This window comes from Pithys albifrons, chromosome 26, assembly GCF_047495875.1.
Source record: "Pithys albifrons albifrons isolate INPA30051 chromosome 26, PitAlb_v1, whole genome shotgun sequence".
Taxonomy (NCBI): domain Eukaryota; kingdom Metazoa; phylum Chordata; class Aves; order Passeriformes; family Thamnophilidae; genus Pithys; species Pithys albifrons.
Window position 1 is genome coordinate 492,781 of NC_092483.1, and position 21,729 is coordinate 514,509.

The window sequence follows — 21,729 nt, forward strand, 5'->3', positions numbered from 1 at the left end:
GGCATAACATCATCATTCCTATACTGTCTGGAGCCTTGCCCACGAGAGACCGGAGCAGCCTTCAACCTTGAAGAATTCCCTGTGTTAGTTGTGCCTCTTTGCAATTCACGTACCCGAGCTGCTAAGGAAGAGGTGGGTTTCCCATCCCACTTCCTCATATCTTCTCCATGCTCATGGAGGTAAAACCACAAATTGCTGCGTGGGGTGTACCCTTTCTCCTTAGCCGGAAGATGCCTGCTTCTGATGGCAGACACTCTTGCTTGTTCTGGAGAGTCCTTCCTTAATCTTCTCTTCCAGTTCAGCCAGTTTTGTTTCCACAGCTGAGACGTGGGCTCGTAATGGAGCAGTGACAGTGTCTTCATAAATCCTGAGTTTGCTGACCAGTGCGCCCACCTTGTCCTCTCCCTCTCTCCACTGCAATGTTGCAAGGTAGCGAGAATACATTTCTGGCCCAAGTCGTGCAAATTTCAACCACATCTGGGATGTGCACTGGACACCATCTGGACTTTTAGGGAATCTCTCATCCTCTGAAAAGATTATATCCAGCACGGCTAATTCCCTTAAGCACCGGATACCTTGTTCCATTGTGTTCCACTGTCCTTGCTGTACGTGGAGGTCCTCCTTACAATAATATCTCTCCCTCACGCTTGACAACAGTCGCCGCCAGAGGCTGAGAGTTTCCTGTCTCTTTCCAATGCCCTGATCAATGACCACATCTCGAGACAGGGATTCCAGCTGCCTTGCTTCACTCCCATCTAGAATTGTATCATTAGCTGCCGCATCCCAGATTCGAAGTAGCCAGGTCAAGATGGACTCATTTGCCTGTCGTATGAACTCTCTCCGGAGCTCACACAGCACTCCCACGGATAGGGACCGGGTGATTATTTCTGGCTCCATTTCTTCTGCTTGAGGTGAAGGTCCTGACTCTTCCTCGTCATTCACTATACGAACAGATTTGGTCTTTGATTTTCTTTTCTGGACAGGGGCAACTGCTATCGTTTTCTGTTGTCCTTCCGGCTCAGCCGTGGTTTGGGTGGGCACGGTGCTGGTTGATGTATCTCTCTTTTCCTCTCTGGCTCAGCCGTGGTTTGGGTGGGCACGGTGCTGGTTGATGTATCTCTCTTTTCCTCTCTGGCTCAGCCGTGGTTTGGGTGGGCACGGTGCTGGTTGATGTATCTCTCTTTTCCTCTCTGGCTCAGCCGTGGTTTGGGTGGGCACGGTGCTGGTTGATGTATCTCTCTTTTCCTCTCTGGCTCAGCCGTGGTTTGGGTGGGCACGGTGCTGGTTGATGTATCTCTCTTTTCCTCTCTGGCTCAGCCGTGGTTTGGGTGGGCACGGTGCTGGTTGATGTATCTCTCTTTTCCTCTCTGGCTCAGCCGTGGTTTGGGTGGGCACGGTGCTGGTTGATGTATCTCTCTTTTCCTCTCTGGCTCAGCCGTGGTTTGGGTGGACATGGTGCTGGTTGATTTGCTCCTTTTCTCCTCCTCCTGATGATGCTGTACCACACCAAGCAGTGCGCGGTAGGCAGTGGCCAGGGCCCAGCAGGTTGCTGTGAGCTGCACATCTCTGGGACTGCCAGAGCATCTTCCTTTCACATAGCTTAGCATTTTGGCAGGGTCCTGCAGTTGTTCCGGGGTGAATTTCCAGATCATTTGAGGAGCGAAGGTCTCCAAATACTGGTCCATATCTTCCCATTTCCCTTGCCACTCAACATCATCCGCTCCCAGGGCAGGCCTCCAGCAAGCCTCCTTAGAAAGCCCAGTTCTGACCCTAAACATGGTGTATACAGTACAGAGAAGACAAAGCAACACTAACAGCAAGATAATGCTGTCCCTAACATCAAAACGAAGGTCAATATTTTCAATGATTGTTGTAGCAGAGGTGAAAAGATGGAAGTAACCATCTCCGCCTGTTTTCCCCACAGTCTGGGTGCTATTTTTAATGAGACCCCAGAGGTAACAACCCAAACCAGGAAAGGCAAACCAGACTGAATATACATTCACAATGAAATTCACTGCTTCTGATGTTATGACAACATAAACATAGTATATTAATAAAGCAATCATGATCCTTCTCCCTGGTATTAAAGAGAGCATCAAAATAGGCAAATGGTTCCCCGTGTGTCGAAATATGAACAGGCCCAGATACACCATCCACATGAATACATCAAGCAACATGGTAGTCAGGGAGTTTCTGTATCCAAATACACAAAATGAAATTGTAATTTTGACTTCTCTCTCGTGGCCCCACGTTGGGCGCCAAAAGATGTGCTGGTTTAAAGGTGAACCAGCAGGGGAAATGAACTCACCACGAGAGAGATTATAAGTCAGAGCTAAAATTTAATAATAATATTACAATAACAACACTGACACACAAGGGAAATTGCTTTCAACTCACAAAACCCCAGCAGTGTAACCCAGTGTCCTGGGGCACAAACCCAAGGGGGTTTGTTTGCCCTTGTGCTGAGACCCCTGTGGCTCCCCCCAGTCCAGAGGAAAAGGAAATGAAAAACCTGTTGGTGCAGGCGAGGGCTGTGGTCTGGGCGAGAGCGGTGATCTCCTCCTGTCGAGGTTCTGCTGCTCCTCTGGATCCGACGAGAAGTTCCCGAGGTCTTCTTACCCACCACTTATGTACCCTCAGGGAGCACGCAGTCCCTCCCCCTGGGCGGGGACTCACACAATGGGTGATTGACTCTGGGAGCCAGGGGGTGTTGAGCTGTTGATGGCCCATTAGCAGCTCCGCCCCCTCAGGCTGGGTGTGAAGGTGATAATGGCTCCCTGGGCAGCTGCTGCTAATGGCCCATTGTCCTTGGGGAATGAATAGAGGGGGTAGAATACACAGCTTTGATCACCCCCACACAGGGTGAGCTGGTCCCTCCTGCTGAACTAGGACAACCGGGTAGCTGAGATCGGTACCGGTGGAACTGGGCTGGTCGGTCACGCTGAGGAGGCGGGGTAGGAGAGGCTGCCGCAGAGCGAGGTGCACGGACCGCGGTAAGCAAAGGCGAGGGTCTTGGCTTATTGAACAGATGGAAGCCGAGACAGCTGCTGCTTGTGCTGGGTATACTGGCTAAGCGAAGTGACGCAGACAGTGGACAATTCTCTAAAAAGCTTGTATGGGCTAAACAGCAAGGCTTTTTCCAAAGCCCACCCACGTTATTTATGTGGGAAGCCATGAGAAAGAACCTCTGGTATGAACTCAGAAATAAGAGGGAACTTGCAAGGGACACGTGGCAGAACGTAAAAGCCGAAAAGACTGGTGCGGTTTTCCATACTAGCCGCGATTGGCTCCTGTTCCCGCCGCCGCAGCCCCTGCTGCAGCCACCCTGGGGGGGACACTTTTAGAAGTCACGCACAACCACTGGCTTTCCCCTTGCTCCTGCCACTGGTTCTCGCCGGCCTGGAGCGGGCGTTGCGGGTCTGGCTCCCGTCTCTGTGAGAAGCTGCTGCCGCCCCTTCACCCCCTCAGCCTTGGCCACCACCGGTGCGGCTCCAGCTTTCGCCGCTTTTGGGACTGCTGCCCGACCGCCCCACGCCGCTCCCGCCTGCTGCTGTTTTCTTTTCACTGCCTTGGGATCGCCGCTTCTCCATGGGACACGGATCTGTACTTGCAAAGGACAGTACAGCCCGATCGTACCACGTGGGCTTTGTTCTGTATGGTCTCCGAACTCCACACGTTCTCTTCAGCCTGCAAAAAGCCGTGAGTTGCCAAAAACTGCTCTCTTAACTCTGTTTTGCTTCATTTTCATCTGTGGAGGCTGCAACACCTTGCTTCCAGTTGTATTCCAGCTTTCCGATGCCAGAGAATTTTTCCTGCGTAGTTTGAAAATGGCGCTTCCTACTCCGGGAGGGGAGGGACCAGCCCCCCCTCCAATGGGGGGGGGGGGGGGGGGTGTTGTGTTAGCTCCCTCCTATGCATCACCGAGCTTTAACTGTCATGCGCGAGTCTCGCGGGGCATTGTGGTTTTTGTAGTTGGACAGGCAGAGGTTTGCATTATGTCATCAGCTCCTTGCAATGGCTTATGGGAAATGTGGTCTCGCAAAGGACTCTGGTTGTTGTGGTTTTAGCTTACCCCTGACAGTCTGCAAGCCTGTCAGTTAATCAGAAAGCAACTTGAGTGACCTCGCTTTAACAAACATCAGCCCAGCTTGCCTTTGAGACAATGGAACACAGGCACCTGATGCCCTGCGGTCACAGCCTTACAATACATCATGCACAGACAAAATGCAGCATTTTTCTCCAGCAATTCAGAGAGCAGCAGAGAAGCCTAGAAGAGATCTGTTGAACTGATTTCTCTGTTAATTTTTGGCTTTTCTTAAATGGTTATAGAGTGTTCTAAGCATTTAATAATTTGGAGAAAAGTTTCTATTTTTGTCTCCACAGGTTGAAGTCAGCGATGGATAAGAACAGCCAGGTTCCTCTGACTGAATCAAGATCAGTTAGCTGAACATCTGAGTTGCTGATTAAAGTTTTAAGTTTGATCCCTCAGATTCAAGATTCATAACGCCTGGTGATGCTTGATGTGTCTCCATCTGTTAGTTTTAAGCATTTTCAAAACAAGCTCTTTTTAAGGTGCAAAAGTGAATTAAAACAAACAATGGTTTTAATTATAAAGCATTAAATTGGTTAAGACATGTTCTTTTAGATACAAGAATGCATATTTACCACAAGTAACACTGGAATTGCAAGACTTAGAAGTGTTAAGATCTGTTTTTATGAATATAAGACTTAATGCAACATAACAAGTTTATAAAAATAATGTTGTGTAGTGTTGTTATATTTCTGGTAAAGTTTTTAAGTTTTTCTTGATGCATCAATGACAGTGCCTGCAGGAATGTTTTTTCATTTGTTACAGATAATGATGTTAAGCAAATAGAATAATGATTGGGGTTTTTTTCTTTTGTTAAGACAATTAATTTGTTAAGCTGATAAAATAATATTTTTACTTTGTTAAAGGGTTAAGATGTTAAGCAGAATAAGTTAAGAGTTAGGGTGTTAATTGAGTTAGCAGAGTAATGTTAATTTGGTAAAGGTTTAAGTCATTAACGTAAGGTTACATTTTTAGCTTTGACTGTGTTGTTAACTGGTACTTTTCCTATTTAGAGTTAGCCTTGCTACATTGCAAATAGAGCAGCATTTAAAGTTACTTGTTCTAAAAATAAAAAGGGGGAGAAGAGTGACAGTAAAAGTGAATGACAGAGTGAATAATAGTGAATGATAAATAAAAGTAGCTAAACAAATTGCTTCAAAATGGACTATAGATGGATTATAACTAAAAAGTTTTTATCTATGGTGAAAACTAAATTGGAGATTTTTTGTAATTGTGACAATTGTGCTGTAGTTAACACCAAGTGCACTGGTCTTCTGCAAGGGCCCTGCAGAAAGCTATTGTTGCTATTTTTTATGGCACAATTTCAAAAAGGGAAAATTGTCAGAATGACAGTATGTGTGTATCCATTCTCTGATGTTTGTAATGACTGATGAATGCGTCTTTAAAAGGCCAAAGAACTACCTGAAGAACTTAAATGCCCTGCAGATGGACTCGAGCTGCTCGATCTGCTCCTGCTGCCCCATCTTCGGATGAGCCTGTTCACACTCCAAGCGGCAACGAGGAGGACGGCAGCTAGACGTGACCGAACCCACAGCTCTACTAAGCCCCTCGAGTGGAATCCTCGTTGCTGTGACTGTATAAGATCCTTGGTCATAGGGGACTGGGTGGAGTGTGGGAATTCAGCATCTGGTAACAGTTGCCATCCAGGGTAGCCTCTGTGAAGAGTGTTTTTGAGAATAGCCTAAGTTCTATAGTGCATCCACAACTCCCTGTAATATCCTAATTAGAGTAGTTGAAGTGAGTTTGTTTTTAGACACAATGGGTAAAGAAATTGTCAGTTGCTTCTGTTGTATACATCTGCTGTGTGTTTTAGCTAGTCCTGGTACAGCCTCAATCCTTCACAAAATAGAGCCTAATAACAACATTTGGGTTACTATTGCTAAGGAGACTGGAGAAGATTCCTTTTGTCTTTCTGTGGCCACACCCAGAGACCCGTTTAGGACCTGCCTGATAGGAGTCTCAACATTTGCCCCAAAATGGTTTAAGGGATATGTAAAGAATGAAACCTTGTGCACAATGAGTGATGCCACAGCCAAGGCCACCAAACCAATATCTGCATACAATTACACTGCTTGGTGGCAAGGCACGTTAATTATGTCATTAAATAGAGCCATAGAAGAACCCCAGGAGATAGACCTCATGGCATCAGCTCCCCCAAGTTTTGGAGCTGTGCTGTTCAAGGGAAATAAAAAGACTGCTACCCTACTGAAGTCCAGTAAAGTTAATTGTCATCTGTGCAGACAGTATCACCGAGGTCTCCTGTCTATAGAGAGGTTCAGGAAAACAGCTACTGTCCTCCAAAATGTCTGTATTCCAATGTTTGGGGGAATAACACTATGGGTCTAGCCTTGCCAGAAGGTCTGTTTTTAATTTGCAGAGATAGAGCATGGCCTGGTATCCCCAGTAATCCAGTTAGAAGCCCTTGCTATCTTGGTAAACTTACTCTGTTCAAGCCTACCATAGCTCAAATGCTGAACAACACCTTATGGAATCGCACCAAAGCATTACGTAGTAAACGATCAGTATACCAACTAGGGCCAAACTGTGATAGCAGGGTAACCTTTTGGAGCACTCCTGTCAATATCACATCGATAATATCTGGAATAGGTACTTCGAAATCTTTATGGGTAATTCGACAATTAGCTTGCTGGACTGCGAAAGAACTAAACATAACATCCAAAGTCCTTTCAGAATTGACCACTGATGTAAATGGTGTCAGGCATGCAGTCCTGCAAAATAGAGTGGCCATGGACTTCCTGCTGTTGGCTCAAGGACATGGGTGCAAAGACTTTGAAAGAATGTGTTGCATGAATCTATCTGATCATTCCCAATCTATACATAAAAGCCTTGAGCAGTTGCAAGAAGGTTTCAAACAACTGACAGTTTCAATTTCTCCTTTCAGTGATTGGCTGAAATCGTTGGGCATTACCGGGTGGTTACAAGATTCACTTAAGCAAGGTGTTGTGTGTTTAGCTACTATTGTAATCTGCTTGCTTGTGCTTAGCTGTGCCTTAAGTTGTATAAAATGGCTAGTGGTAAAGTCAGTCAACCAGGCCTGAGCTGTGCAAAAAGAAAAAAGGGGATTTGTTGGAAGAAATTTGAACTTGGAAGATTTTGTGCACAGCCCAGGCCATGGAGAGGGAAATGGGGCCTCTGTATCCTTGAGCCTGCTTCAAGAAGAGCAGTAAACAATAGAAAGAATGCGGCAGCTGCCAGGAGAAGCAGGTAAACACATTGATACAGAAGGGCATAGTTTTGAGAAAAGCACCAATCCAGCTGGCAGCACGCCCTAGCCCAATGATATTCCTGTACTATTCGTAGACTGAGAGAATATGTGATATGTGTGTGTGTAATGTAAACAATAAATAAGAACACTGATCATACTCCCATGGAGGTTACATCGTGATTCTCGCGCCGGAACCCAGGGAGCTCGAAACCAACATTTTTTACTTTATTCCCTCCTTGTAAAAGGAACATTGCAACACTAATCCAGCACAATTATAAAAGGAAACACACTCTTCCCTATTTAATATTTTCTCCAATTTTGATTTGAATACATCACACTGATATACTTGGGGAAAAAACAATGCAAATCCTCCTCCCCTCTGTTTTCAATACTTTTCTTTTGTAAGGATGCTTCTGGACCTAATTTCTCCCAAAGGAAAACAATTACCTATAAGTTTGAGTAAGATCATTTTACCTAGCTATTAAAGTTTCTCCCTCAATGCTAACTTTTTTAGTGCTTCAACTCAATAAGCCTCTTTTAAAAGTCAAGCTTAATCTGCCAGTCATTCTCCACGGCAACTCACATTCTGTCTTGGGTTGCTTGGCAAAATGCCAAGCGCCCAAAGAACAGAGTTAACCTCTGGTTGAGAAAAGGGAGAAGGGGGGAAAAAACCTTTCAAACTAGTTTTATGCTGAAACTAACTATATGTATTTATACAGAAAAGAGAAAATTAAGAGAAAACTACAATATAACACACACACACAAGTTATGTATAACAAGAAATAACCTCCCACTCCCCAGTTAATACAAAGTCTATTACTCTAGATTCATAAGCACTCTAAAAGACACCTTGCAAGAAAGAGAAAGTATAACAACAAAATATTTCTACTTCCCTGAAACTAAAACAAAATATGATGTAGTGGCAGCAGGAGCAGGGCCCAACAGAGCAGAACAACTGCAGCACGTCCTCTCTGTACTTCAGCCATGATGGACCTGACTTAACACCTCCCATACACCGGCTCTCACTCTTTCTGAGATGATGTCGTAATATGGTATGGAATACACTACTACTGTCTAGAAGAAGTCAGCTGTTAGCTAGCTCAGCCCAGCTCAAGTCAGCTGACAATTCCAGGTCTAGTCTGAACTTTAAAACCTAAATTTTAGGCCTACCTGGCTAAACCCATAACACATTCGCATAAATCTCAAAGCTTACCAGCTAAAAAAAAAATAGAACATCATTTTCCTTAAATATAAAACAGCATCCCAGATAGATATACATAAGTAATCACAAATAAGTGACTTAATAAAGCTATTAGCTAAAAGAGCTTTAAATAAAGAGATGCTTAAAATTAGACATGCAGCTTTTTTAAATCCCTAAAACCACAAATGAGAATTTTGATGGCTGACTTTCAGAAAACTAAGATCAAGCAAATAGATCTTAATTTAAGTGTAATGTTCTTCAGAAATGTTGAGTAACCCCTCAGCTGCCACTGTGCTCGACAGGAGCGCTTCGGACTGTTCAGCACTTCTGAAAGCCAGGCCAGTTGTTTAGGATTTTGAATACTGTTACACACACACACACACACTGCTGGTGCATAACTGCATGTTAATTCAGGAGCCTCCCTTTAGAAGTCCAGACTACAGAAATCCTGTCTTTAATCTTGCAATTTTAATCCGCAGAAAGAGGGAATGAGGTCAGTGGGTATCAATCTGACACATATTGATAAATGCTGCGACATATTTCTTCTGAAGCACCAGAAGCACTAGCATATTTTGCAGACAAGTCAAGTTTTTATGTTTTATAAATTTACACTACAGCCCAAGCTTAGATTTACAGTGGAATACATAGGGCCAAATATATTGAGCAAAGATCTTCATTCCCTCTACCCAGGAATTTCATGGAAACAAATGGGCAAGAGTGCTTTGTGGGAAAAGAGGCATATAAAAGAGACAGGGAACATGAGAAAAGCAGCAGCAGGAGACAGTGCTTGTAGTGAAGCTCTCAGATTCATCCACCAAGGAACAAAAAGGTATTTTTCTCCCTTTTGCTATAGTGTGATGTGAGCAGAACAGAAAAAAAATGGACAAGCTAATGTAAAATACTAACAAGTTACAAAGTTATAGAGAAGTACTTGATTATGTTTGGACTCGATCTTAAAGGTCTTTTCCAACCATAATGATTCTGTAATTCTACGTTATAGAAAGCAATTTATTTCAATAACTAAGTATTTACAGGTATATTATAAAACAAGTGAATAACAACTAGTGTTCTGCAATACTCTAAGTATGAGAATGTAGTGGTTTTAGCTAGGCCTCAAATTGTCAGGCTCAGAGAATCTATGTGGATTGAGAGACAGCTATCACCTGACTGGGTAACCAAGGAAGTATTTCATACCAGATGACGCAAACAAGATATGTGTGCAGCAGTGGGAGGTGTTAGGTCAGTTCTGCCATGACTGATGTACAAGCCGGACGTGATCCAGCTTCTGTCTTGGAGTAGGCCTTGCTCCTGCTGCCTCTGCTTGCATTTTGTTTGAATTCAGGGAAGTAGAAACATTTTTGTTGTTACTCTTTATGTTTCTTGCTAGGTGTCTTTTAGAGTCTTATAGATCTAGACTTTGTATTAATTGGGGAGTGGGAAGTTATTTCTTGGTTTTTATATATATATATATAACTTGTGTAAGTGTATGTTATATTGTAGTTCTCTCAATTTTCTCTTTTCTGTATAAATATATGTAGTTAGTTTCAGTGTAAACCTGGTTTAGAGGGTTTTTTTTTCCTCTCCCTCTTCTTTTTCCCTTGGCTGGTTGGGGGGAGGAGGAACACTTTTTCTCTGTCTTGGACAGTTGGTGTTTTGCCAGCTCAATCCAAGACAGAGAACAAGAATAAGAGCCTCTGAAGAGGAGATACATATGTAAGACAAAAGAAGTTAAGATTGCCAGGTAATAAATGAGCCATAGCTTTTAAATATCTGCAGCAACTCTTCAGGCAGCATATTATATATTTAATATATAGGATCATTTGGAAGGCCTCACACAAGGCCCAATAGTTGCTGAGGTATATTTCAGTTTGAAATTCTTCATAAGGAGGCATACAAATGTACGTAGATGCATACAGATGTAGGCAGACACACGCATAGTCTGAAGAAGGTACAAGGGGTTTAGAAAGAGAAAAAAGGATTTCTGCTTTTCATGGTTAGAAAAAACACACGGACTTGATTTCCTTGCTTTTATAGAGGTATTGCTACATACAGAAGCTCCACTGAGACATAAGGGCAGGAGCTGCTAAAAAACTACAAAGGCCTCACTTAAACCCACATTAATGTGCCCTAGTCATTCAGCCAAGCAAGTTTTGAAACCTATCTGAAAAATCCTTTCCTCCAAATAACTCCCATTTCCAATACTCTAATCTGGTTGAATTTTGCTGAGAAGTTACAAATTTAGATTTCTTAAAAAAACTCATATCCTTTTCTACATATTAAGAATGACCTTAAATGAATACTTGCCACACAAGTTGCTTATCTTCCCCCTTCCCTCTCACAAAAGCCACAGTTTGCAATTTAAAGAGAATGTTCAACCCCAAACTGTGGGAATTGATTTACAATATCTGGAATGGAGAAAGTTCTGTCAGAAATGGATTTGTGAAGAAAATTAAGAAGCCACCTCTAATGATGTTTTTTAATGTTGTTTAAATGTACAAAATGATTGTTTAAATGTTGTTTTGCAAAGTCACTGTTTCTCCTTCCCAGAATACCTTGGGATACCTGCTATCTCAGGGGTCTGGAGGGAAGTTGCGACATGCATGTTACCTAACTCCCTTGCGATTGAATGTAAATCCCCTGATTCCCATTGGCCCAAAGCCAAACTCCCTCTTGTTTCCTATTGGTGGGTTTTGGATCCCTCCAAGGTCCATATAAACCCTGACCTCCAGCAATAAACCCTCTCTCTCCTCCCTCTCTGGTGGTCTCTGTGTGTCCTTCTTAGGCTCTCAGGGACCACGTGGTCAGGGGCAGCAGGGGAGCACATTTTCTCCTAGGTAATGGACTAAAACCCAGGACCAGGACAACCACGATACCGTTGCAGATTGCATCCCCACAACAGAAGGTACCTCAGAACAGATGGTGACCCATGTGTTTGACCAGACTCTTCTGTGAAGACAAAGTCAATTTCAGGCTCAGAAATCGGACTGGAATTTCTGAACTCAGCAACTGTAATGAAGCTTCAGCTTGCAATGTGTGTTCCTTGCTCAGCGCTGGTGCAGCGCCGTCACCCCTTGTATCGGGACCAAGTTCTAGGGAACAGAAACTGATAAAGTGAAACATTCGTCCTTGAAGAGCAATGTTGCGTAAACTAAAGTTACTTCAGTCTCTCCTATTGGTTAGACTGCCTGGGGAGGAGAGAGCAGATAAGGGGGGGAAGCAAGGGGTTAGAGTTAGAGAAGAAATTCGATACAAGAGAAGCAGCAGCGAAGTTGGTAGCTTCTCCCCCGGGGCGGGGGGGAGCTTCAGTGCCCCACCTCAGGCAGACATCTCTGGGGGGCTGGCCTGCTACTTGAGGGAACCTGTTACTGCAGTGAGTTCGGTAGTGGGTCGGTAAGACATTAGTGCCAGCTACTCCCGTGGTGAGCGGGGGGTGTTGGCACGCCTGGGTTTATTGTTTTCTGAAGTCTTTTTCCCTTCCTTTTGCTTCCCCCTCTTTTTTTTCTGCCATAAAACTCCTGTCATTTTGGCAACCTCTGGTGAACAAACCCCGCCCCCGTTTATTAATCTTTCAACAGCATGTCTGTTTCACTTTCTGGCATCTTTTCGGACTCACCCTAATACACCCCTTCAGGGAGCAGCTGAGTACACCCACCAACCAACCTCGCAGGTCAGAGGCAGGGAGCAAGCTTCAGATTTTACCTTACACATCCAAAATTTAAGAAATGGGTGCTTATCTCTCTAGAAGAGAAAAACAAAATTACCAAAGTTTAAAAACATATTAGTTTCCAATGGAAAATCACCTGATAAAAATGCTTTAAAATGCCTTTCAAAATTTATTGCAAAAAGCAACCATAAACTTGCTTTTTTGTCTCACGACACGGGATTGGGACTTGTTGGGTAGAAAAATATGGCAGGTGGTGAATTCAAACGACAAGGCAGCAGTTCACGCTTCACTGGCGTGGACACACGTTTTAGCAATATTAGAATTACAGGAAAAAAACAGCGAATTGGATTTATTTGCGGGATCGGCTCAAAAGCAGCCCGGTTTGCAAAAAAAAAAAAAAACGCCAGACAAAACCCCTGCCTTTAATTCGGACAAAAACCACTCTGCCGGTAGCAAGAAAGACTTTCAAAATGACTCTGAGGCTTCTACAACTACCCTCCCACCGCAGAGGCAGGAACGGGGCTTTCAAAATTCCCGTGGGAGCCCAGGAGTGAAAATGAAGCTTTTAAAACCCAGCAAAAGTATTTACAGCCCGAATGCATTTCTCCGGCACTGGAACCAGCAGCGGCCGCCCCTCCCTCCACCCACGCAGCCACCTCCAAAGTGCTCAGGCCCAGAGAGACCCCCCGCGGGTCCCCGCCGCCACCACCCTCCCTCCGGAGCGAGCCTTCGGCCCCACTCCTGCTCGAGACCCAACCGGACATGGAAAACGTCTTCCCTCAGTCATCGGTAAGGCCTACACACAGTACAGTGAGTTTTAACTGCTTTCCTCCTCAGCCATATCAAGAAGAAGCAGCAGGCACCACTCTAGGCGGTCCCAGGGCCAGTGCAGCCTGGCCCGCCGCTCCCCAAACCACTCCGGGGGCCCCACACACACCACGTGGTGGCTCCTATCCCCACCCCCACCGTAAAGGACACTGTGGGGATGCCCATCCAGCCCCCCCTTGCCAGCATGCCTCAGGCGGGAGGTGTGCCTTAGACGCAGCAGACACAGCCCCAGCTCGGCTCAGAGGGGTTCGCTCCTGCCGTTTCTGCTGCCCAGGGGAGCCCTGGCACCTCCCCCCTGCAACCGGCTCTCTGCTTTCCCAAGCCCCAGCCTCCTCCCCCGCTCCCTGGTTCCCTGCCCACCGTGCCCGGCTTACCTGCAACCCTCAAGCCAGCACAAAGTGCAGCGTGTATCCCCACAGTGGTTCCGTGTCCAGGAGCCCACCTTCCCCTGCAAACGCAGCCACAAGCCACAAAAAAACCACATCCTCCTGCAGCATGGGGTTCCTGAACAAGCCGCATGGCCAGAGTGGGCTGGGAAACACAGTCCCAGACATCGCGTGGTGCCGGCAGCTTCCCATCCCCTGCAGCCAGCCTGGGGGACTCAAATACAGGCACCAGCCATCCCACAGCACTGCCAGGACCCAGCAGCCACCATAACCACGTGGCAAACACCAGCAAGTGTGCCCCTACCAGCACCAGCCGAGAGGGAAGGAAGCACGCTGCACTTTCCATCCCCACCACATCCCGGCGTGGGCCCCACAGCGAAATCTAGAGACAGCTGCCGGTGCTACACCACACCACACCACAGCAGTGTCCTGGCCACGCCCACTGGTCCAGCGCCTGGCAACAGCACCACGCCCACAGCCTCAGGGATGATTACATCAGCAGCCATCGGCTGCCCAGCACCCACACACACCACGGCAGGCTATAGGCAGCACGAATGACACCACCTCTCAGCACTGCATCATCCCTCAACATATTTCTTCAACACCAGCCATCGACAGCTGCACAAACAACATTCAAGCCATCCAATACAGCACTGCACAAGCCACAGGCAGCTCCTGGGACATCACATCCTCAAGCCACGCAGCACCTGGAGGAAGCAGCCTCAGGACTGGCAGCATCTAAGCTCCACCTGTGCCAAGCAACCTTCACACTGCGATGGGATTTCCACACCACACATTTGATTCTCCAAGCTCAAACAACTTGCCTCCCAGCATTCAAGGACCAGAACAGCAACCAAAGGAGTTACAGCAAACACTGCCTGTCAAATTTTCATCAAATAATCCATTTTTAAGTGTAACATCTAATCCTAACTATCCATTTTCTCTTTCTAACCCTTTTATCTCCCCTACAGGTGATCTAAGGAAAACCAAAAGTGATAATACAAATAACAATGCTATTAATTCAGATGCATTACAGGCATTCCCATTGTTTTATCCAAGGAAACAACAACCGGTTTGGGATCCATTGGCTATAGAGTTGATGAAAGATGCAAAGAAGGCAGTTACTGATTATGGTTTTAATTCTGCATATGCTATGGGTGTTTTGTCATCTTTATTTTCAGCTTTTATATTAAGACCAAATGATTTAAAAGATATTATGAGAGCTTTGTTGAATAAGGTACAAATAACATTGTTTTTAGATGAATGGAAAGCTTTGATTATAAAATATGCACATGAAACCATGCCTAATACAGGTAGACCAATAGATGTAACGATACAAATGTTGTTTGGTGAAGGACAGTTTGCTGGTAACCCTGTCCAAGCTCAAATTCCTAGGCAAGATTTAACAGCTACAAGAAATATGGCATTGCAAGCACTGCAATCAGTGGCTGATGCCTCAGAAACAGCAACACCCTTCACTAATGTCATACAAAAACCTGATGAATCTTGTATTGATTTTGCAGAAAGACTGTAAAGCGCGATTGAAAAGCAGATAAAGGTGAAAGAAGCACAAGATGCCTTGTTTTTAAAGCTTGCTATCACTAATTGAAATGCACAGTGTCAACAGGTGCTCAGAGCCCTCCGTGACCCCACTCCCATGGACATGGTAAAAGCATGCAAAGGTATAAGTCCACAGGACAAGCTAACAAATAGTCTTGTCCAAGCCCAGCTATCTGTAGGTAGCCAGTTAGCAGAAGCTAACTTGCAAATGGGCAACCAAATTGCAGAAGCCAGTCAGCAAATGGCTGACAAGGTGGCCCAAGTTTTGGCAGCAGCGTTAGAGCCTTCCAAAGTGGTTTGTCATCATTGTAAAAATAAAGGTCATTTGAAAATAAATTGCCCAAAACTTGAAAAAACAAAGCCACAAAGAACTACTCCTCCGGGCATCTGTCCCAGATGCCAGAAAGGCTTAACTGGGCCTCAGAATGCTGCTCACTATTTGACAAAAAAGGTAACCCACTATCTTCTAGAGCTGTGCATAAAACCCAAGACTCGGGAAACTGCTCACAGAGCGCCCTGGGTGGTGTGCAGACATAAAAAACCCAGCCCAGCAATTGGATATAACTTCCCCCAACAATTCTCAAAAGAAACCCCGAAAAAGTGCATTTGGCCTGGAGTTAGCAACCTCACAACATCAAACTTTAGAAAAAAAAATGAATATCAAACCCTCTTGTTTGCTGCTGCCACCTCTGATGTTTCAAATTGTACAGGTAAATGTGTTGTCACAGGAACAGACTATGCAACTGCATTAGGTATCACAGTGTTGCCTATGGTTTTAAGTCTGCAAGATCCTAAAGTTGTGTCTGTTGTAATCAAACCTAATTTTACACCCACAGTTATTCAACCACAGGATAAAATAGTACAGGTTATACCTATGGAGGAAGAAACCCAAAGTGAACAGGGGATTCTTGTTAATTGGGCTCAGAAAGTTACTGCTGAAAGGCCAATGCTAAAATGTACCCTTGTCTCTCCTAATTCAGGCCACCAGGTATCAGTGTCTGGCTTACTAGACACTGGGGCAGATGTCACAATTATCTCCACTAACAATTGGCCCAGCACCTGGGGTACCACAAGACCAGCTGTCAACATCCAGGGAGTAGGAGGATCTCAATCCCCCTCCAAAGCGACTTGCCTCTTCTGGTCCAAGGCCCACAGGGTAAGGTTGTATCATCTAAGGCCTTTATATTGGACATTCCACTGACTCTGTGGGGTAGAGATGTTATAACACAGTGAGGTGTTGTTTTATCCATTCCAAATTTATAATCAGGCCCATTGGCATGCTGCAAGCACAGCCCCTAACACTGAAATATTAAAATTGGTACATGAATCTGTAAAAGAAGCCCTGTTTAGCCATGGACTAGAAGTAGCTCCAGAAAAAGAACAAAAAACCTCCCCATGGAAATACCTTAGTCTGCTAATAGATGAGAGAACAATCAGGCCTCAAGCAGTAACCTTGTCCACCAGAGTAAAAACATTAAATGATTTGCAATCTCTATTGGGGAATATTAACTGGATACGATCCTTTCTTGGCCTTTCAACAGATTTTATAGCTCCTTTGTTTCAGCTCTTGGAAGGAGAACTAGAGCTAACCTCTCCTAGACATTTAACACCAGAAGCAAGGAGTGTTCTTGAAGGAATCAACCAAAACATTTCTGAACAGCAGGTAAACAGGAAAGTAGAAGGGTTACCTACTGCATTGCTAATCTTTTGCAGCCCAAAGCAGCCTTTTGCTGTGATTTAAAAACCAAAATATTTCTTTTGTGGGAATGGGTGTTTTTAAGTCATCAGTTTTCAAAAACAATTGTTACCTTCCCTGAAATGCTTGCAAAGGTCTGTCACAAGGGCAAGCTTTGATTTTTGGAGTTGTCAGGGCAAGACCCAGACTTTCTTTATATTCCACTAAGTCTCAATTGCATTATTATGATTTACATCTGTTTGATTTTCAGCTAGTGATGTCAGATTTCACAGGCAAACTAATAACCCATTTACCAGCAATTCCTTTTCTACAGTTTCTGTCTATCTCTCAACCCAAATTGAAAACTAATTTCTCCACAGACCCTTTGGAGAAGGCTGTCACTGTGTTTACAGATGGATCTGGGAAGACAGGCAATGCAGTAGTAGCCTGGTTTGAAGAAGGCAATTGGAAAATAGAGGGTCATCAGGTTGAGGGCTCATCTCAAATCACTGAACTCTCGGCAGTGGTAAAAGCTTTTCGTCTATTTCCACAGCCTCTGAATTTGGTATCAGATTCTGCCTATGTGGGAGGTGTTGTCAGTCACATAGAAAATAGTTATCTGGAAGAATTAAGCAATCAGAATTTGTTTACACTGTTTAAAACATTGTTGCTTTTGATCCAAGAGAGGAAACATCCATTTTACATCACCCACATTAGATCACATACAGGCCTTCCTGGCCCACTAACAGAAGGCAATGATATGGCTAACAGAGCTACAAATTCAGCCTTTCCAGTTAATTCAGTACCAACACCTAACAATTTTGAGAAAGCAAAACTTTCTCATAACTTTTTCCACCAAAATTCAAAGTCACTGAAAAAATTGTTTTCATTATCTGATTTGCAAGCAAAGTCTATTGTGTCTGCATGTCCAGATTGTCAATTGGTAACTCCTGTGAGATCAGAAGGGGTTAACCCCAGAGGTCTCAGTCCCTTAGATCTTTGGCAGACATGTAACACATGTGCCACAATTTGGCAGATTGAAATATGTACATGTGTCAGTAGACACCTTCTCAGGACTCATTGCTGCCATAGCACACACTAGAGAAAGAGCTCAAGATGTTAAGAGACATCTTTCTTCAGCGTTTGCCATTATGGGCATTCCAAAACAGATAAAGGCCCGGTTTACATTTCTGCTTCCCTTAGAAAATTTTTCAACAGGTGGGGTGTAGTTCACATCACAGGCATCCCTCACTCCCCACAAGGACAAGGGATAACAGAGAGAAATGACAAATCCTTAAAAGACATGCTGAAAAAACAAGAAAAGTCAGCTGTGGACCTCTCTCCTCCAGAACGCTTAAACAAGGCATTGTATGTTCTCAATTTTTTTGAATAGGCTGCATGACGATGTTTCATCTGTTAGACGTCATTTGGGGGATGGCTAAGGTAAAATACAAGGATATCCTGACAGGAGAATGGCTTGGTCCTGTCCCCCTAATTGTCTGGGGAAGGGGACACACATGTGTTTTAACAGGTTCAGGTGCGAGATGGGTACCATCCAGATTAGCAAAGATCTACCAGGAAGCTTCAGCACCCCCAGCTCCAGCAGCACCAGACCTAGCAGCAGCCACTCCAACACCAGCAGATCCAGCACCAGCTGCAGGAAGCAATTTCCCATCAGCATCATCTTCAGGATAATCCTGCTCCTTGCGTGCAGCATAACACCAACAGATCAGAAGGACTCACCATCAGGAATCATTCCTACCTCTCCTCAATCAACTCCTAATTGGGTAATGTCTCCCAGACAAAACAATTGCCTAAACCTGGCACAATCTTTGAGCATTGACTCTGTCTGTCTACCCTAGACCCCTCTAACCCTTTTAAGACCTGTCTTGTAGGGATACCCTGGACACCACGAGAATGGGGAGAATTCAGAAATCAATATGCCCCCTGGTGTGATGACCACAATATGTTTAGAAATCCATTCGTAGACTGTCTTAAATGACCAGCAAAAACTTCACGTCAGACAGATGTTTAGCTATCAGTGGCAGAGACCTGAGGAATTAGAAATCTTGGGAAGTATTAAATCTCCTCTCTGTTTCTACTTCATTCACAACACACATGTTGCCTCAGCTGAACTAATTAATGTCACTTCTTATGGATCTTATTCTAATTTCAGTTTTTGGTGCAAGGAGGAAATTACTTATCAAATTCATGCCACCCCTGATTCGGTTATTCTTCCAAAAGGAGTCTTTCCATTTGTGGACTTCTGAAAGAGCACCCCAGTGTCCCACTGAGCAAGAAGTCATACCGCCTCCTCATCCTAGTACCCAGGGATAAGAAGAGGATGAAAACCTGGAAATGGCAGGAGAGACCATGTTCAGAAAGCAGAAGGTGGTGGAAATCTTTGCCACAGAATGACATGGCAAATTTGAACTGAACTCTTCCTCAGAAGATCCTGCAAGACCCATCTTCCTGCAGAAGACTTCCTTCAACAAGGACAAATAGTAATTTGTCAAAACCTCACAAACAGAGGAAACAATTGTGGCTACACCAAGTAATAAAAGGAAGAATCAAACCTTGTTCAGGCAGAAGCAGAGTGATTTTTCACTTGTACATAATCTTTTGATACCCTAGCAATAGGTGTATTAGATAACATCTGTTCTTTATTGTAATCTGCACAGGGATAATGCTCTCTGCATTTGTTCAAGCTTAAAAATTTACCTCTGGCAAAGCAAGCATGGAAAATTCCAGCCTCAACCAAAAGGAGAGTTTTTTGCAAGGTTAACAACATAAAAAAGAGGGTCCTAAAATTCCAGCAGGACCTTAAGAACAGCACAGCAAAGGCTGCTCCTCACCAGGATCCACCGATCTGCTCTCAGCATACCTTTTTTTCTCCACTAAATCTGTTGATTCCTCTCAAAACTCACATCCCTATTGTGCTAGCTGCACCTGAATGCATTATGTAACGAGCCATCTACCTAAAAAGGAATTCTAATCAGTTTGAGACACTTACTGCTTTGCTTTAGGCTTCAGCTCTTTGAAATAAAGTTTCTATATCAATATTAAACATTCATGTTTATGCAACAAACAAATCAAAAGAGGTTCATGAATGCAAAGTGAGAAGAAACTCATTCCAGTCGAAATCCAACTGAGAAAAATAAGAGCAGGGCCAGAAGAACAAGTTGCCTCCTTATCATGATGCTGGAGTACAAAAACACATTTAGTTTTATAGGACAGTATAGCTATTTCAACAACCTTGCATGGAATTACCTACATTACTGAACAAAGTAAAAACAGTACAAGAGCCTGAACTCACTCTTGCCTGTTGACAGTGGCACACTATTATTAATCAAGATAGTTTGAGAAGTAGTGGTAAAAGACACAACAATCCTACTCCAATCGTATGTGTTTGAGAACAATTGGCTTGCAGTAGTGTAATTTGGGCTCTAAGTAATAACAGACCTAACCCACAACTAGATTACCCCGCAAATTAACCAGTCTTCGGTGGTAAAACATATAAGGCTCAACTACGCAGCAAGTCACAAACCTCACACAAATCCCACACTCCCAGAAATAAGGATAGGAAGGAAGAACAGTAAAGAAGGAACAATCTTAACACCCCTTGTTCTGAGCAGCCTCAGGCTATCTGAAAATAAGCTAAAAGCACCATTCTCTGTTACTGCAAATAAGATGGCAGATTTCAAAGAACTAAACGTGATGCGGATCACAAAAACCACCCAGGGCGTTTTTCCAGCGTGCGGGAGAGAGCACCAAAGAGAGTGGTCTGCACGAACGGCAACGGAGGAAAGTTTAACTGGGAACAGGCGAGCTAGAGAGCCTTTACCAGGATTTTAAAAAAATAACACTAAAAGTTTTGGGAAGCTTCAAGAAAAGCGGTGGAAGTGGGGAAGGAGCCGGGGAGGGGAAGCCAGGAAAGCGAGACAGAGGAGAAGCCCTCGGGCAGCGGGTGGGAGGCAATGTCCCGTCTCCCCGGAGCAGCAGCCGACACGCCCCCGGCGCGGCCCTGCGGTGCCCGAAGCGGCGGGCGGTAGGAGGGAGCGCGCTACGGATAGCCTCAGCAGGCAGGCGGGCGAGAGCTGAAAACAGATGTTACCTGGACCGGGGGTGGTGGCGAGGCGGCCGCTCTCCGGGCGCGGCCTGTGGCTGCGGTAAGGGGTGGCGACGATGGCGGGGGTGAGCCTCCTCTCCCCTCAGCTGGCCCTGGTGCGGCAGAGCGGGCCAGGCCTCCACCCCCCCACCTTCAGGCCGGCGGCGCGGAGGAGGGGGGACCCGGGCGTCCAATCATGGCCACCGTTGCCTTGTTGCCACAGTCCCAGCAGCACCCGCTCCGCGACCGCCGCCGCCGCCACGTTTGGACGCCAGTGCGCATGCGCGATACCCGGGTAACACCCCACCGCCGCCACAGCCGAGCGCCTCCGCACCTCCCCGTCACACGCCGCTACTGCTCCTGCGCGCCCGCCGTCCTGCAATAGCCCTACTGCCGGCAGCCGGAGACCAGGACGGGCGGGTATAATGGGGGGTTAATTTTATGGTTGGTGTCCGGCGGCGGCGGCGGCCCCAAAAAGGAACAGGTCCAAAAATGCAAGTTCAACAAATGCACAGGGCCGTGAAAGCAACCCCCATAAATGTATGGCCACGGAAATAACACCCCCAAAAGTACAAAGTCCTGCAAACACAGCCCAAACAAATGCACAGCCTCACAAATGCAATCTCCACGAGTGCAAAATTCCACCAATCAGTATCCTAGAATGCTTTGGGTTGGAAGATACCTCAAACCTCATATAGCTCCAACCCTCTTGCTGTGGGCAGGGACACCTTCCACTAGACCAAGTTGCTCAAAGCCACATCCAAACTGGCCTTGGACAGTTCCAGGGATGGGGCAGCCACAGTTTCTCTTGGCAACCTGTGCCAGGGCCTCACCACTCTCACAGTAAAGAATTTCTTCCTAATATCCAGTCTAAACCTGCCCTCTGTCAGTGTTGAGTGGAAAGGGTTAAAAGCAGAAGAATGGTGAGGAGGATGGTAGATTTGCTCAAGTGCCTTCTGCTGTTTATTCT

General features: G+C 45.3%; 1 protein-coding gene across 12 annotated transcripts in view; it reads right to left on the reverse strand.

The window, feature by feature from the left end:
- LOC139683046 (mothers against decapentaplegic homolog 4-like) overlaps positions 1–21,011 on the reverse strand; it is a 59,421-nt gene extending 38,410 nt beyond the window's left edge. For 6 of the 12 annotated variants that reach the window (XM_071577778.1, XM_071577776.1, XM_071577780.1 and 3 more), the window contains exon 1: positions 20,766–21,011. The gene's annotated coding sequence lies outside the window, so the exon portion shown is untranslated. Of the gene's footprint in view, positions 1–5,512; positions 5,767–11,444; positions 11,628–12,151; positions 12,277–13,404; positions 13,786–20,765 lie in introns of those variants that run through there. The other 6 variants (XM_071577769.1, XM_071577770.1, XM_071577772.1 and 3 more) reach the window with 6 other exon arrangements.
- Between the last annotated feature and the right edge of the window lie 718 nt (positions 21,012–21,729).